At 38.5% G+C, this 14,086-nt stretch overlaps 1 pseudogene; it reads left to right on the forward strand.

The window, feature by feature from the left end:
* Positions 1-11,720: 11,720 nt before the first annotated feature.
* LOC133755297 (vacuolar protein sorting-associated protein VTA1 homolog) lies at positions 11,721-13,616 on the forward strand (annotated as a pseudogene).
* Positions 13,617-14,086: the final 470 nt, after the last annotated feature.

Genomic DNA, 14,086 nt, shown 5'->3' on the forward strand with positions numbered 1-14,086 from the left:
TGGTGCTAGGAAAACTGGACTTCTACATGCAGAAGCATGAAGCAAGGCCCCTACTTTACACCTTACACAAAAATTCACTCAACATGGATTAAAGACTTAAATCTATGACCTGACACCATCAAATTATTAGAGAACATTGGAGAAACCATGCAAGATATAAGCATAGACAAGGACTTCTTAGAAAGACCCCAGAGGCACAGGCAATCAAAGCCAAAATTAACAATTGGGAATGCATCAAATTGAGAAGTTTCTGTACTTCAAAAGAAACAGTCAGGAAAGTGAAGAGGCACCCAACAGAATGGGAAAAATATTTGCAAACTATACTACAGATAAAGGGTTGATAACCAGAATCTACAAAGAAATCAAGAAAATCCACAACAACAAAACAAACAACCCACTTAAGAGATGGGCCAAGGACCTCAAGAGACATTTTTTGAAAGAGGAAATCCAAATGGCCAACAGACACATGAAAAAATGTTCAGGATCACTAGCAATCAGGGAAATGCAAATCAAAACCACAATGAGGTTTCACCTCACCTCAGTTAGATTGGCTCACATACAGAAATCTACCAACAACAGATGCTGGTGAGGATGTGGGGAAAAAGGACACTAACCCACTGTTGGTGGGAAAGCAAACTGGTAAAACCACTATGGAAGTCAGTCTGGAGACTCCTCAGAAACCTGAATATAACCCTACCATACAACCCAGCCCTCCCACTCCTTGGAATTTACCCAAAGGAAATTAAATTGGCACATAACAAAGCTGTCTGAACCTTAATGTTTATTGCAGCTCAATTCTCAATAGCTATGACATGGAATCAACCTAAATGCCATCAACAGTAGACTGGATAAAGAAATTATGGGACATGTACTCTATAGAATACTATAAAGCAGTAAAAAAAAAAAAAAAAAAAAAAAAAACAATGAAATCCAGTCATTTGCAACAAGATAGAGGAATCTGGAAAACATCATGCAGAGTGAAATAAGCCAGTCCCAAAGAGACAAATATCATATGTTCTCCCTGATCAGTGGCAATTAACCAACCACCTAAAAGGAAGCCTGTTCAAGTGAAATGGACACTATGAGAAACAGTGACTTGCTCACCCCTTGTACTGAATGTTGATGAGCAACTTAATACTTTATCCCTTTTAGTAGTTCTTTGTTTTACTTAATACTATTGGTTGACCTCTGTAATTCACACATAATTATTCTTAGGTGTTTAAATTTAACTGAAAAGTGACCTCTGTTAAATATAAGAGGGGGAATAAGAGGGAGGAGAGCAACAATTTGGGACATGCTCAATCTGACTTGCATCAAATGGTAGAGTTAGAAACGTGCCAGGGGATTCCAATTCAATCCCATCAAGGTGGCATGTACCAATGCCATCTCACTAGTCCAAGTGATCAGTTTCAGTTCAGAATTGATCATAATGATAGGATAAAGAGTCAAAGGGATCACATAAGCAAGACTAGTGTCTGCTAATACTAACTGAGAATTTAAAAGGAGAGAATGATCCAACATGGGAAGCAGGATACACAGCAGACTCATAGAATGGCAGATGTCCTAAACAGCACTCTGGCCTCAGAATCAGCCCATAAGGCATTCGGATCTGGCTGAAGAGCCCATAAGAGTATTTTAGGGATGGAAAGCCAAGACAATCCAGCCAAAAAAATAAAAAATAAAAAATAAAAAACCTAAATGAAAAATCTCTGTGAGTGAGATCTCAGTGGAAAGAATGGGCCATCAAAGAAGGAGGTTCCTTTCTCTGAAGGGAGGAGAGAACTTCCACTTGGACTATGACTTTGTCTAAGTAAGATTATAGTTGGTGAACTCAAAAAGCTTCCATAGCCTTGGCAACACATGACAAGAGCCTAGGGTGATTACTGAGGCCATAAACAAGAGTGTCAATTGTTAAATCAATAACAGGAGTCACTGTGCACTTATTCCCCATGTAGGATTTCTGTCCTTATTGTGTTGTTCAATGTGAATTAATGCTACAACTAGTACTCAAACAGTACTTTACACTTTGTGTTTCTGTATGGGTGCAAACTGTTGAAATCTTTACTTAATATATACTAAATTGGTCTTCTGTGCATAAAGAGAATTGAAAATGAATCTTGATGTGAATGGAATGGGAGAGGGAGTGGGAGATGGGAGGGTTGTGGGTGGGAGGGAAGTTATGGGGGGGGGGAAGCCACTGTAATACAAAAGCTGTACTTTGAAAATTTATATTTATTAAATAAAAGATAAAGAGAAAAGGAATACAGGGGGCAGCATAGCCCAGGTACCAAGTATATGACAGAGTAGGTTTCACAGACCTCCATTTCTAGAGATCATGATAGTGGAATGAATTAATGGGCATGTGGTAGGAAGCAATGCAGATGGTGACTCTCAGATAGGAGAGGTTATCCCTCCACCCCAGGCTGCACCATTAAGACCACTGTCTTTCTAATCCATTCACAACTCTCTTTTGAATGCTGGTCCAGAACTTCTATTACCACCAAGCCTTGAAAACTAATGGATGAGGTAAGTTAATATCAAGTATATCTTGTTCACTCTGGTCAGTATGATCCATAACTGCTTGGACAATGCAACTAGGATCTTTACTTTTTAATGACTCTTGTCTCTGCTCTTAGTCTTAAGGTGTTATCTCAGAGAGCATTAAGTTGTATTCTGTTAGAAAAGATTCCTATTTATTGAGCTCTCTTCTTCAAATACCATAACAACTTCTCACTTCCAAAGGAAATGGGACTGTTCCCCAGTACCCAAACTTCAATGTTCCCAGAAACTATGCAATGTATAAGTTCTGTAACCTCAAATGAGTAGCTATTGACAGGCTATACAGTGCAGGAAACCAGAAACTTCATTTAAAGGAGATACACCAGAAACCCCATAAATGCAATTGCAATACAGTGTAAGTCAGCCGGCACACATCTCACAATAAGGACATTTCACTAATATTATTGCTATACTCATCTTAAAGATGAGTAAACAGTGACAGAGGTGCAACCTACATTCAGCTCATATACAATTCAGCTCAAATGGTCTGAATATCCATCTACATCCCACGGCCATCTTGTATGAGACCAGTTGTCTACAGAAATTTTAGAACCCCTTTCTGTATATCTGGAGACCCATTGGTCTTCTGTCAGACACCTCATATACTTTTTTTTTTTTAAAGATTTATTTTTATTTATTTGACAGGCAGAGTTACAGAGAGAGGTAGAGAGAGAGAGAGAGAGAGAGGTCCTGCATCCACTGTTTCACTTCCCAGATGGCCACAATGGAGCTGTGCTGATCTGAAGGCAGGAGCCAGGAGCTTTTTCTGGGTCTCCCACATGGGTGTAGGGGCCGAAGGACTTGGGCTATCTTTTACTCCTTTCCCTGGCCACAGCAGAGAGCTAGATCAGAAGTGGAGCAGCCAGGATTAAAACCGATGCCCATATGGGATGCTGGCACTTCAGCCCAGGGCGTTAACCCATTGAGCCACAGCGCCAGCCCCTCATCTTCTGACAAAAAAAAAAAAAATCCTTGAAAATTCAACATTATTCATTTCTTCTATGTCTTTGGAACTGAGGATCTACCATTGGTATCCCTTCCTGAACCAGCCAAGGTCTATAGGGTGTACCTGAATGAGAGATTATAATGCCTCCAATCTACATCTGCACCTATGCCAACAAGAGACAGGAACCTGTCCTGCTCTCCAAAGTTCCTTTTACCCCCACACTAACATTCACAGACATAGAAACCAATCACACAGTCCTTGAGCAATATGAGGACAGCTTCAGGACCAGAAATTCTTTAAATATGGTGGGAGTGGTTGCAATGGCATATGCTGAGAAGGAAAATAAAGGAGACTTTTCATGATCTTTCCCTGTTGACATCATGGGCTAATGAAGCAACTTTCCCTGTAAAACAGTGCACACCTCCATTAGGAAGAAATTTGCTAGAAAATCAACCTCTTAGGATACAGCAGGGATACATAAAAACTTGTCTAACCACATGAAGTGCTCACATAATATTCCAATTCCTCATTAATTCCTGGCTTGGCAAATACATTTGAAAGAAACATACTATAAGTTGGCCAGCACCACAGCTCACTTGGTTAATCCTCCACCTGTGGCGCCGGCACCCCAGGTTCTAGTCCTGGTTGGGGTGCTGGATTCTGTCCCAGTTGCTCCTCTTCCAGTCCAGCTCTCTGCTGTGGCCCAGGAGTGCAGTGGAGGATGGCCCAGGTCCTTGGGCCCTGCACCCGCATCAGAGACCAGGAGGAAGCACCTGGCTCCTGGCTTTGGATCAGCCCAGCGCACTGGCCATGGCGGCCACTTGGGGTGTGAACCAATGGAAAAAGGAAGACCTTTCTCTCTCTCTCTCTCTCTCTCTCTCTCTCTCTCTCACGCTCTCACTGCCTAACTCTGCCTGTCCAAAAAAAAAGAAAGAAAAGAAGAAAAGAAACACACTATAAGTGGAGAAATTAAAATGTGGATAGAATTTTTGGAAATTGCCATGAAATATTTTATTACTTTTTCAATTCTCATAATTAAATTGTGGTTCTAAAACCTCAAATACTTCTTTTTTTGATTTTTTATTAAACTTTTATTTAATGAATATAAATTTCCAAAGTACAGCTTATGGGTTACAATGGCTTCCCCCTCCCAAAACTTCCCTCCCACCCACAACCCTCCACTTTCCCGCTCCCTCTCCCCTTCCAATCCCATCATGATTCATTTTCAATTCTCTTTATATACAGAAGATCAGTTTAGTATATATTAGGTAAAGATTTCAACAGTTTGCCCCCATATAGCAACACAAAGTGAAAAAAAAAAAATACTGTTGGAGTACTAGTTATAGCATTAAATAACAGTGTACAGCACATTAAAGACAGAGATCCTACATAATATTTTTTTAAAAAAATAATTAATTTTCTATGCCATTTCCAATGTAACACCAGGTTTTTTTTTTTTTCATTTCCAATTATCTTTATATACAGAAGATTGATTCAGTATATAATTAGTAAAGATCTCATCAGTTTGTACCCACACAGAAACACAAAGTGTAAAAATACTGTTTCAGTACTAGTTACAGCATCACTGCACATTAGACAACACATTAAGGACAGATCCCACATGGGATGTAAGTCCACAGTGACTCCTGTTGCTGATTTAACAATTTGACACTCCTGTTCATGGCGTCAGTAATCTCTCTAGGCTCTAGTCATGAGTTGCCAGGGCTATGGAAGCCTTTGGAGTTCGCTGACTTTGGTCTTATTCCGATAGGGTCATAGTCAAAGTGGAAGTTCTCTCCTCCCTTCAGAGAAAGGTACTTCCTTCTTTGATGGCCCTGTTCTTTCCACTGGGATCATACTCACAGAGATCTTTCATTTAGGTCTTCTTCTTCTTTCTTTTTTTTTTTTTCTTCTCCATGGTATCTTGGCTTTCCATGCCTACAATACTCTCATGGGCTCTTCAGCCAGATCTGAATGCCTTAAGGGCTGATTCTGAGGCCAGAGTGTTGTAAAACCTCAAATACTTCTACAGATACCTGGAAAAAAAAAAAAAAAAAAAAAAAAAACAAACCCAAGGACTCTTTTTAACTTTAGTGTTTAAAGAAGAAAATAATATCCCTGAATAAATCATTTTTAATCCTTTAAAATGATTCTTGATCTTACCTACTAAAACAATTTGTGGATCATATTTCACAGTAAAATAGTAATAATTTGGTGGATTAATATGGCTGGAAAACAGGGTGAATGCCTTGTAAAATCTTTGTGAATATTTAAAACTGTGCTATCTGGTAATTCTTTACCCAAAACTTCCTGAAATTCATCTGTCCATCAATCCAGTTATCTGTATATTTTTAACAAAGCTATATAAAAAAAAAAAAAAAACTGCACTTAAGTTGCAGTTTCTGCCAAAAAATTAGGCAAGAGACAAATATAAAGGTATCATGGAGCTCCTGCTTTTACTCCTCTTGTCTAAATGAGAATTGGCATGAAATTATAGTCAAACTCTTGAGGATTTGAGTGATGGTCTCATGGGCCATTGACTGTTGGCCCACAGCTATTAGTAATTTTTTTTATGGATAGTGTATGAATTGTGCTATTCAAATGCCTATATCATCACTGATCTGGTAATTGCCTTTCAGTGACTTCATTCTTCAAATTGAGGGACATCAGTTTTGAACTTCTATCTTAAATAACTTCATCTCAGACCCAGAAGAAAATTATTACTTAGTTCCCAGCATCATACAATGTAAACAGAAAATGAAGTTTTAGGCATCAAACAAGAATAGTATCATGAAATAGTGGATTCTCTTGTCCTTTCTGAAAATTATTGCTCCCTATAGTGGTAGCCACACACTTCTGACAGCAGGAGTTGGTGATTTTGGAATTACGGTTGTAAATTCTGTGGGGATTCCTGAGAAGAAAGTGGGCAGGCAGCAGGCAACACTCAATTGTTGTTGATTGATCTTTTACAACTCATTTCCTCTCACTGGTTTTAAATACATCTTTTTTATTATTATTATTATTTGACAGGCAGAGTAATAGACAATGAGAGAGACAGAGAGAAAGGCCTTACTTCTATTGGTTCACTCCCCAAATGGTCACTATGGACGGCACTGTGCCAATCTGAAGCCAGGAGCCAGGTGCTTCTTTCTGGTCTCCCATGTGTGTGTAGGGGCCCAAGCACTTGGGCCATCCTCCACTGCCCTCCCTGGACAAGAACCTGGTGTCCATATGGGATGCCCGTGCCACAGGTGGAGGATTAACCAAGTGAGCCACGGCACCAACCCCTACTTAAACCTTCTGAGTAATGACCAGCATTTATAATTTCAAACACTTGGAAACAGGAGCTCTAACACTTGATTTTACTGAATCAATAATGAAAAATATAGTCCCTAAGATATAAAGAGAGTGATGATCACAGAGTGAAACTAATTCAGCATCCTACAAGGACTAAATTTGAGGTCAAGCTTGAGCTACTTATCACTAATAGAAATGTCACTAATAGAAACAACCAGTGTTATCTGACCAAGTTTTACTAGGTGGGAATGGCATCCCATGTTTGTGCCAGTTTGTGTCCCAATCTCTCCACTCCTGATCCAGCCCCCTGTTATTGAACCTGGGAAAATAGCAGCAAAAGATGGCCCAAATGTGTGGGCCTCTACCCACACCACAGTGCCAGCCCTAATAAATCTTATTAAAAACCTAAAGGAGGAAAATGTAAAATGTATAAATTACAGTTATATATAGGTATAAATTTCTGAAAAGTACATAATTTCATCCTTTTAGAGATCTAAAATTTATTTGTAAATTATATAATTAAAAGATAAAGAAACATTGATTCTTATGTCTCTTCAGCATAAGACATCAACTTTTCCAGGTTCTAGATGCAGTTATTCAGAGTTTCATAGATGTAATCTGTAATGTGGCTCAAATAAGTCTTACCCAGGGGATCCCAAATTTAAACAGGGTACTCAATACCATTTTAGAAAAGTTCCAAAATATGTATCAGAAAAAAAAATAATTTATTTGGTACATCTCATTTTAATTATAGTATTACCTAAATTTCCAATAGTCAGATGTACTCAAAAAATCCCACAGGTGGGAGAGATGGCCTAATACAGCAAGTAATTATTAAAATAAAAATTTTAAGCTACAACTTAACTAGGGAAAATAACACTCCACAGGTCCCAAACTAAAATAATTAAGATGACATAATAAAAAAAAAAAAAACTCAATGTCTTCATGCATTAAAATTTATTACATTAGATTTAATTAACAAAAAGGTGATTATTCCAGCTCTTTACCACTTGGCAGCCCAATTTTACCTGTTGAATCTGGAAAAAAGTAAATGGCATCTCATGGTAGATTACTAAAATCTTAATGCTATATGCCATCGATTATGTCCACCATACTTTATATCTAATATTAATATATCTGATGCCTCTTAATAGATAAATGACCCATCTTAACTATTACAAAAGTGGCAAATGTGTTTTGCTCAAAGCTTTTCCAACAGCTCCTTAGTCTAGTTTGCCTTCACTTTGAAAAGACACTTCTAGGCTATACATGAGCATCTCATTGACTTTGCCATCAAACACAATTTTTGCAAAGAATTTAACTGTACTCACCTTTTATCAGGAGCACAAGAACACATCACATTGATGACTTCCTCCCTGAATGAGACTATTTGACAGACTTGTGAAGAACATACAACACTAATACCTTTTAGTCCTTCCTGGGTTTTGGTGCAATGCATGCCTCATTTAAAAAATTAATTGTCATGGGTGCTACAAATCAGCCCAGCTTAACTGGCCCCCCTTCCAATGAAAAGTGCTAAAATTCAGTCAAATTAAATTCTGTAGGCACTATCATTAGTGCTCTCAGTGAATTCTTCACTTGTGGAGCTCATACGCCTTCTAAATTCTTTGCATCATCTATGATATCCATTACTTCTCAAGGGTGTGATGCAAGAAATAACCTCTCTTGGAACCTTGCCATGTGCCAGTAAAATTAAATTAGATGGCTATTAACTATGCTATACTGGAAAAACAGTCACCTACACACCTTGAGCCTGTGATTCTACAAACCTTGATGTCTAGTAGGACTTTGGCCATGGATATATAATAGTAAAATGTGAGAATGGCTACTAAGGCCTCCTTAATAAATGATGGACCCAAAACTTGGCATACTCCTTTTGGCAGAGGGGATGGCTTCCAATGTCTACTGTCTATGTCCAGATGCCAGGGTACTGCAGGAGGTCACTATTCTAACAATAAAAAAGAAAAACCATTTAAGTTCAGCTGGACACCATTCTGCTGACTGTTGATCTCATTACTATTAATCTGGATGCCTTCATTGATGACAATCCCGAGACCCAAAGTAGTCACAGCCATTATCTGCTAACAAAAGCTTAAACCAAGAGTTATGGATTTATACCTGTTATAACACAATTCCTCAGAACCCATCTAGTCCAAACCTTGAGAGTTGAAAGCTGTTATACTTGGCCCACCCATAAATAGGACATTAATTGTGCCAGATGGGCTCTATATCCTTGTACTGCAAGGAGGATGTCACAGATATTGATGCTCCAAACTTATCCAGCTTCCTACTTATGTGTCTGGGAAAGCAGCAAATGATTGCCCAAATGCTTGGGCCCCTGAACCCATGTGATATCTGGAAGAAGCTTCTATCTCATGAGATCAGCCTGGTCTAGCCCCAGTCATTGCAGCCATTTTGGAGGAGAATAAACCAGAAGGAAGATCAGTCTCTCCCTTTCTCACTCTACCACTGCCTTTCAAATATATAAATAAATCTTTTAAATGTAATCATTTCAATAGATTCTTCAGTGCTCAATCATGATGACCTTTACTATCTTAAGGACATTTTCATTTCTTTTTTAAAGATTTGTTTATTTGAAAGGCAGAGAGGGGGCTGGTGTGCTGCAGTATACAAAGCTGCCATCTGTTATACTGGCATCCCATATAGGCACCAGTTCAAGTCACACTTGTTCCACTTCTGATTTAGCTTCATGCTAATGGCCTGATAGAGTGAAAGATGGCCCAAGTACTTGGGCTCCTGCCACCCCCACGGGTGACTCAAAAGAAGCTCCTGGTTTCAACCTGGCCCTACACTGGCCATTGGAGACACCAGAGGCATGAAACAGATGATGGAAGATTTCTCTATGTCTTTCTCTTTCTCTCTCTCTCTCTAACTGTGACTTTCAAATAAAGAAGTAAATAACTTTTAAAATGATTTTAGAAAGGGCAAAGAAACACAGAAAGTGGGTGAAGACAGAGGGGAAGAGAGGTCTTCCATATGTTGGTTCACTCTCTAAATGTCTGCAACAGCTGTGGCTGGACCAGGCTCTCACATCCCCTAATAAGTAGTAGATCTTGCACTTAGGTGAAAGGAACTAAAGAATTTAAGCCACTACCCCATGCTTCCCAGAGATATTAAGCAGGAAACTAGTTTGGAAGTGAAACACTGAAAACTTAGATTAGCACTGCAATATAGAATGTGGGCATCACATTCAATGACAAACAAATTCAAAAACCTGGAAGAAATCAAGACACATGCTAGGTACAAAAATTGAGCCATGAAGACATATAGAAAACCTAAACAAACAAAAAACCAAGACAGATATTGAATCAGTAACAAAAGCCCTCCAAAGAAAAGCCCAAGACCAGAAAGCTTCACTGCTGAAGTCTACCAGACTTTTAAAAATAGAAATAATTCCAATTCTTCTTAAGCTATTCAAAGCAATTGAAAGAGAAGAGTATTCCCAAACCCCTTCTATTTGGCCAGCGTCACCTTATTTTCTAAACCAGAAAATGATACAATAGAGAAAGAGAATTAAAGAACATTAAATCTGATAACCACAGATCCCAAAATTCTCAACAAAATACTAGCTAATAAAATCCAACAACAGATCATAAAGATAATTTACCTGGACCAAGTGGAATGTACCTAGGGTATGCAGGGATAGTTCAACATATGCAAATCAATAAATGTGATATGTGACACTAGCAAACTAAAGAATAAAAACCACATGATGATCAATAAATGAAGAGAAAGTATTTGATAAAAAGCAACCTTTCATTATAAAAACCTTAAGCAAGTTGGGAATAGAAGGAACATTCCTTATCACAATCAAGGCAATATATGACAAATCTTCAACCAATATCATATTGAATGGGAAATCGTGGAAGCATTTCCACTAAGATCTGAAACCAAAGTTGCTCTCCATCACTACTGCTGTTCAATACACTACTGACAGTTTTAGCCATGGCAATAACGCAAGAAAAAGAAATCAAAGGAAAACAAATTAGAAAGGAGAAAGCCTAATAACCTGTTTGCAGATGATATGATCCTAAATATCGGGAAACCAAAAGACTCCACCAAGAGATTATTGAAACTCACAAGAAAGTTTGGTAAAGTTGTAAAATATGAAATCAACACACAAAAATCAATAACCATTATATACACAAAAATGCCATGGCTGAAAAATAACTTATCAGATCAGTGCCATTCTCAATAACCATAAAATTTTTTATTACCTTGGAATAAATTTAGTCAAGGGTGTGAAAGATCTCTATAAGAAAAATTATAAAACATTAAAGAAAAAAAAGAAAACACAAAAAAAGGAAAAATCTTTGATGTTCATAAATTAGAAGAACTAATATCATCAAAATTCCCATTCTACCAATAGAAATTATTTTTAATTTTACTTTTACAATCATTTATTTATTTGAGAGGAAATTATATAGAGACGGAGAGACAAAAAATGATGCCTTCTACCTGTTGGTTAATTCTCCAAATAGCTGTAATGGCTGGTGCTGGGCTGATCTGAACCCATGAGCTAGGAGCTTCCTCCTCATCTCCTATGTGGATACAGGAGCCCAAGCACTTGGGCCATCTTCCACTGCCTTCCTAGGCCATAAGCAGAGAGTTGGATCAGAGGACTAGCTGGGACCCAAACTGGCATCCATGAGATGCCAATGCCACAGAGGTTCAAACTACTATTCCACAGTGCCAGCCCCTCAAAAGCAATTCACAGATTCAATGTGATCTCAATCAAAATACCAAGAACATTCGGAAAGAAGACATTTCTCTGTGTCTCTCACTGTCTATAACTCTACCTGTCAAAATAAAAAAATAAAATAAAAAAAATTTAAAAAATAAAAGAACATACAGCATCACCTGATGGTTCAGGAGCATGACAAGTAGGACCCTGTGGTGGCCTATTACTGAACAGTTGCTCAAGAAATGATCTGAGGGGTGTTTGTTGGTAGTCATTGTTTGATCATTACATATTTCACGAAGGGGGTCATTTATATGCCATGCAAATTAGAATGAAGATTGATAATAAAACTCCTGGGTGTCATAAATTTTTATCAAAATTAACAGGTCAGTTAGGAGCTCTTAATAAATAGGTGGGGGGTTGACACTGTGGTACAGCAGGTTAAAACCCTGGCCTACAGTGATGGCATCCCATATGTGCTCCAGTTCAAGTCCCAGCTGCTCCACTTCTGACTCAGCTCTCCGCTCTGGCCTGGGAAAGAAGTAGAAAGATGGCCCAAGTCCTTGGGCCCCTGCACACATGTGGGAGACCTGGAAGAATTTCCTGGCTCCTGGCTTCAGATCAGCACAGCTCTGGCCATTGCGGCCATTTGGGGAGTGGATGGCAGAGGCTGACTCTCTTTCTGTCTCTCTACCTTTCTGTAATTCTGCCATTATAATAAATAAATAAATCTTAACAACAACTATTAGACCGGACTTGGATGGGACTCAATTATCCCAATGAGAGACTTCAATGATGCAAAAGCAAAGAGGTTTATTGTTCTAGCTCAATCTAGGGTCCACTCCTCCAATCATCACAATGGTCATCTGATGAGGACCCATCCCATTTCCTTTGTGGGGTTTATATAGGGTTTTCAGAGACATTCTATACATTATAGCACCATCAGCAAATTATCTCATGCTGTGAGAATTTAAAGAACATCTCTTAAAATTGATTAGTAAATCCAGTAGTGGGAATAGACCTAGTAAAGGTGGTTAGATGGCTTTGGGGTTGATGCTTTTTAAAATGATTGGCTAAAGTGTAGGGTCCAAGCCATGAGGGTGTATGTTCCAAACTGCAGGGTTTGGGGATGTTATCAATTACCTTAATGGCCTAAAAATACACCTGGAAAAGACATCTGGATAGCAGGTATTTCCCTGCTATCTGCTGATTGGCTGTTGCTAGGGGAGTTTATCACAAGGGGAGTTTATTTTTCTTCTTTCAGGAGATTTTGCCAAAGGGTTCAGGGTCTGGTCAGGCCTGAGTTTCAAGATGGAGGCCTAGTCTAAAATAGCTGTGCCTTGATCCAGGCTCAGATTCTTCACAAAAACAACAAAAAGAAACAGTGGGGGTGATAATAAGCTATTACCCAAGGAGTAGTTGGTTCTGCCCATTTGGGGAATTATTCTTGGAAAATGTTTATATATGCAGACAATGAACATTGTGCTGGGTGATTTCACAAAAAACATGATCATGTTCTTCTATACTGCAAGTCTTTTAACAGATGCCATAACCGTGCTTAACATAACACTGATGAAAATGTGAAACACATGAAGTATGCAAGGTGGAAGGTAACATATATCCATAATTGCTTAAACAATGAGGAGACTCCTCAAGTAGGCCCTATTGCAATTGAGGAAGATACTGATGGTGAAGAAAATGAAGATGCTGTAGTAGCATCTCTGCCCATTCAACACACCTCAGCCATCATCATCTTCAGCATTTGACCCAGGCAGCATGCCATCAGACAGCTATAGTTGAATACAGGGTCCTCTGGGTACACATGCCCTAGCCTACACACCAGCAAAAGTGCCTCATAGCATGGGTGTAACAAGGAATACTATCCAACCTACTCTATAGACTATTCCAGCCATTGATCCTGCACTTTTCAGTATGGTTTCCCAAGGCTATATCCACCTCAAACCTGAGGAGTTTGTGAGAGCTCAGAAATACTGCAAATATGCTAGCAGTGCCTTACAATATGAAGATGCAAACACTGCCATTCAGAATATACAGAAAGACCTCAAGTTACTGATGACTGACAGAGAATGAAGCCTTTGTACAACAGATCCATGTCTCTTTGGCATAAAAAATTAACTCCATTACTGTCTTCAGCCTATCAAGAGTACAATTTCAAGAAAGACTTCAGTTGAGTTGAATATGACAATAAAATCTGTGTGTATAAGATTCCTTTTGAAGCATTCATCAGTAGCCTCAACCAGTTTTTATTGTCCATTTAATGGCTTTGGTAATTTATGGGTACAGAGGGCAGATGTTGGCAAGATCCTAAAAACACCCTTTGAACCCTGCTCCAGCAAATGAAAACACAGAAAATATATACTGGAAATAAGCTTTATTAATTTACATACATGAAGAGAATTTTTTAAAAGGCATACTATTTGGACAAACAGATCATATTATTTTGCTGTAATATTCTAAATCTAATGAAAGATTCCAGAATTGTCTAGATTAGAGATTATCTTTTTGTTTTCCTTAAGGCTTATAAAACAAATACAAATGTC

This window comes from Lepus europaeus, unplaced genomic scaffold (assembly GCF_033115175.1).
Source record: "Lepus europaeus isolate LE1 unplaced genomic scaffold, mLepTim1.pri SCAFFOLD_3_1, whole genome shotgun sequence".
Taxonomy (NCBI): Eukaryota; Metazoa; Chordata; class Mammalia; order Lagomorpha; family Leporidae; genus Lepus; species Lepus europaeus.